Source organism: Octopus bimaculoides, chromosome 3, assembly GCF_046866305.1.
Source record: "Octopus bimaculoides isolate indiv1 chromosome 3, ASM4686630v1, whole genome shotgun sequence".
In the NCBI taxonomy this organism is placed as follows: domain Eukaryota; kingdom Metazoa; phylum Mollusca; class Cephalopoda; order Octopoda; family Octopodidae; genus Octopus; species Octopus bimaculoides.
The window spans coordinates 22,224,575-22,230,116 of NC_142930.1; positions in this window are offsets into that span (position 1 = coordinate 22,224,575).

Below are 5,542 nucleotides of genomic sequence, written 5' to 3' on the forward strand. Positions count from 1 at the left end.
TATATATATGTTATATGTATATATATATATATATATGTTATATGTATATATATATATATATATATGTTATATGTATATATATATATATATATATATATAGGGAGAATTCACAAAAAAAAAAGAAAAAAAGAAGACAGGTGGTGTAGAAAGCAAATAGATGTATTAGTATAACGCTTGGCTATTGAGAAAGTCTTTAATGTTTCGAGCCTATGCTCTTCCACAGAAAGGAACACGGGGAGAAAAAAATGTGTGTAGTGGTCAGCGATTTGTCATGGCAAATGCCGGACGGAAGGGTCACACAGGAGAGTTAAGGGGAGATAAAGTAGTAGTGATCCCAAAATGAAGGTGAGAGAATGCTGGTGATCTTAACGTATGCGTGTTTGTATGTAGGTGTGAAAATGTGGGGATGGGAAATGGTCAGTGCTGGTGTGTGTGCGTGGTGGTGTGTTGTGATGTGATATGTTGTGTGGTATGGTGTAGCGTGGTATGTATGTATATATATATATATGTATGTATATATATATATATATATATATATATGTATGTATGTATGTATGTATGTATGTGTATGTATGTATGTATGTATGTATGTATGTGTATATATAGCAATAAGAAAATAGAGGGGAATATGAGGTACTCATCAACTTCCAGACACTACTCTGTTGATTAATCCGTTTATTTTACAACCAAAAGGACAATAAAGACAATATACAGACACTTATGACATACTATGTCATATCAACAATTAAGATTTCAAATTTAAAAGAACATCTAGCAACCGAAGAAGGGACAAAATCTTACAGCCTAGCATTGGCATACCCCGTTCTATCTATATAGCTCCAGTATGCTGGACTCATTGGTAAAAAAGGATGCAATGGGGGTACATGCATGATTCACTAGGCCTTTTCAGAGATTTACAAAATTCAATTCATGAACATACAAAAAAGCATATAAAAAAAAAAACACATAAAGAGTCATAAAAACTCATGCATATGCATGTATACATTACCATATATAGATATACATGAATACAAAAACATGAATACCTATATGTGTGTTCAGATGTACATAAATAGATGGCTGTACATTCATACCAAAAGAGTCAAAAGTCACTGTTACTATATATGAGGAGGACAGACACATATATATACCCACCAACACATACATATATACATACACACACATATATATATATATATATATATAAATACTCCCATACATACATGATCCCTGGTATAAACGTTTTTAGTTGTTTGGAAAGGAGTACCGGTGCAACTGTTCTTATTACTGTATTTTCATTTCAATGTTCAGACATATATTCTTTTACTTGTTTCAGTCATTTGACTGCGGCCATGCTGGAGCACCGCCTTTAGTTGATTTTCTCAACCCCAGGACTTATTCTTTGTAAGCCTAGTACTTATTCTATTGGTCTCTTTTTGCCAAACCGCTAAGTTACGGGGGATGTAAACACACCAGCATCGGTTGTCAAGCGATAGTGGGGGGACAAACACACACACACACACACACATACACATATATATATATATATATATATATATACACACATATATACGATGGGCTTCTTTCAGTTTCCGTCTACCAAATCCACTCACAAGGATTTGGTTGGCCCGAGGCTATAGAAGAAGACACTTGCCCAAGGTGCCACGCAGTGGGACTGAATCCGGAACCATGTGGTTGGTAAGCAAGCTACTTACCACACAGCCACTCCTGCGCCTATATATATCTATCTGTCTATATGCTAAACCTGTGGGGTAAGAGCGTGTCAGTTCTGTGTGTGGTGGAGGGGTCTGTGTAGAAATTATTTCTTGAGGAATTGTTGAGATGATAATGTGTAAACTTTTAAAAACTGTGATGAGATACTCTGTTATTTTTTCGTTTACGGAGAAGATAGGGTCCTGCTAGTAGTGGGTATTTGAAATCCTGCTGGCATTTGGGGATGGGTAATTTTTGCTGTTACGTCCTCTCATCTAATTGGACATCTATTGTTTTAAACTGTCTTGGCCTAGCTACGGTTGGATAGCCACTAACTGGTCAAATGAGTTAGGCGTGAATATATATATATATATATATATATATATATACACACATACATCCACACATACGCATGCATTTATATATTTATATACGTGCACACATACATACATACAAACATACTTATATGCCTGTATATACTTATATAAATGGAATGTATATACAAATACAGAGATTAAATAACTTGTTAAACAAATTAAGAAGTTTATATGCGGATACAAATAAATATTCGTATGTATGTATACACACATACACGACCACACTATAATAAGGAGTAAGTATATATATATGTTTATATATATGTTTATATATATGTATTTATATGTATATGTTTATATATATGTATTTATATGTATATATATATATATATGTATTTATATGTAGGTATATGTATTTATATGTAGGTATATATATATATATATGTATGTATATATGTATCTGTATATATGTATGTATGTATATGTATGTATGTATATGTATGTACGTATATATATGTATGTATATATATGTATGTGTATATATGTATGTGTGTATATATATATATATATGTATCTGTATATATATATATGTACGTGTATGTATATGTATGTACGTATATATATGTATGTATATATATGTATGTGTATATATATGTATGTGTATATATATGTATGTGTGTTGTATATATATGTATGTGTATATATATGTATGTGTGTATATATATGTATGTGTGTATATATATATATGTACGTATATATATATGTATGTGTATATATATATGTACATGTATATGTATGTATATATATATATATATACATATATATATGTTCAAAAAAGGAAAAAGACAAAAAACAACAATGTGAGGACGTGATACAGATTGTGTTACTAGACGCTCAGGAAAGGAAAGAAATGTATGTATATATATTTATGATTCAATAATAGGATAAAAATCTTTGTAAGAATTTATCAAGCAGTTAGTGTGAAAAAACCTCATAAGGGAATAATCCACCAATTATTCCCTATAAATATATTTATTTATATAAGGGCATTACTATACATAAATGCCTCACGCTAAGACAGACTCTAAGGTCAAACTACCATAATAAACACATTTTTACCAAACGCGAGGAAATGCAACTCTCAAACCTAGCCCCCTAAAAGTAGACTAAACGGTAGATCATAATTTTGTAATTATTGCAGTATTATGCAAACTTTACTCATCAGTACATGTATGGTCAAGACACATAAAATTAAACAAAAAAAATCAACATACCAGACGAACACTCCATGTATTTAGCATAGTACATAGAAAATTGTTTATCCCTATATATCTAAATAAGAGACGGGCTTCTCAAATTGCATCTCTGTACATGTCTTTTCAGAATAAAATTCATCACTGAATATATTCTGATTATATTTATAATTCAATAACAGGATAAAATCTTTGTAAGAATTTATCAAGTAGTTAGCGTGAAAAAACCACATCCATCATTTATTCCCTATAAATATATTTATTTATATAAGGGCATTACTATACATAAATGCCTCACGCTAAGAGGGACTCTAAAGTCAAACTACCATAATAAAACACAATTTTTACCGAACGCGTGGGAATTCAACTCTCAAAGCTACCCCCTAAAAGCAGACAGAACTGTTGATCATGATTTCGTAATTAATGCAGTAATCATCATCATCATCGTTTGATGTCCACTTTCCATGCTAGCATGGGTTGAACGATTTGACTGAGGACTGGTGAACCAGATGGCTACACCAGGCTCCAATCTGATTTGGCTGTTTCTACAGCTGGATGCCCTTCCTAACGCCAACCACTCTGAGAGTGTAGTGGGTGCTTTTACGTAGCACTGGCACGAAGGCCAGTCAGGTGGTACTGGCAACAGCCATGCTCAAAAAGGTGTATTTTACGTGCCACCTGCACAGGAGCCAGTCCAGCAGCAATGGCAACTATCTCGCTCAAATGTGCCTTCACGTGCCAGGAAGGCGACGCTGGTAACGATCACGTTCAAATGATGCTATTTACGTCCCACTGGCACGGAAGCCAGATAGCTGCTCTGGCAACGATCATGCTTGAACGGTGCTCTTAGTGCTTCTAACACCTCTCTTTACGAGACCCCAGATATATGTATATGTATATATGTGTATATATAAAAAAATATATATATATATATTTAAATATATATGTATATGTATATATGTGTATATATAAAAATATATTCATATGTATATATATGTATATGTATATAAATATATAGTTTTAGGGAAAAGAACCAAGGTTCATGAACTCATCGATGAAACTTAATTTAATTTTAATTTTTAATAAATTGATTTTAATTGAGTTTTTACCTGTAATTTTGGATTTTATCCCTAATATTATTATGTATATGTATGAATATATATATATATATATATATATATATATATATATATATATATGTCTGTCTGGAATCACTGCAGAGATGCTCAAAATATCTGGCAATGTCTGCTATAGCCTAGTCACCTGTATTGTTAATCAGGTAATGAAGATCACGGAGAGGGTCATAGCCCAACAAATTAGGGAGAGAGTCAGTTTAGATGAGATGCAGTTTGGGTTTGTTCCAGGAAAAAGCACCACGGATGTTATATTTCTGGTAAGACATCTGCAGGAGAAATACCTACCCAAAGATAAACCTCTGTACCTGGCTTTCGTTGACATGGAGAAAGCCTTTGACAGGGTCCCCCGATCCCTTATCTGGTGGTCAATGAGGAAACTTGGGATAGATAAGTGGTTAGTGAGAGCTGTGCAAGCCATGTACAGGGATGCTGCCAGTAAGGTGAGGGTTGGCAACGAGTACAGTGAAGAATTCAAGGTAGAGGTAGGGGTCCACAAAGGTTCAGTCCTCAGCCCCCTCCTATTTATCATAGTCCTCCAGGTAATAACACAGGAATTCAAGACGGGATGCCCCTGGGAGCTCCTCTATGCTGATGACCTTGACCTAATTGCTGAGTCTCTATCAGGACTAGAGAAGTTTCAGGTGTGGAAGCAAGGACTAGAATCGAAGGGACTTAGAGTCAACCTAGCTAAAACCAAAGTCCTAATAAGCAGGAAGGTAGACAAAACACAAGCCCCTTCAGGTAGATGGCCCTGCTCGATCTGTAGAAAAGGCGTAGATAGAAATTCCATAAGATGTACCCAGTGTAAGCTATGGACACATAAGAGGTGCAGCAATATCAAAGGACAGCTAACTAGCAAGATAGTCTTTGTATGTGGCAGATGCTCAGGAGCAATAAACATTGAGAATGTGCAGAAAACAACCTTTACAGCACTCCAGGGTGAAAAAGTAGAAGTAGTTGATAGCTTCCACTACCTAGGTGACCAAGTTTGTAGCAGGGGAGGGTGCACTGAAAGTGTAGCTGCTAGAATAAGAATAGCCTGGGCAAAGTTTAGAGAGCTCTTACCTCTGCTGGTGACAAAGGGCCTTTCACTCAGAGTAAAAGGCAGACTGTATGACGCATG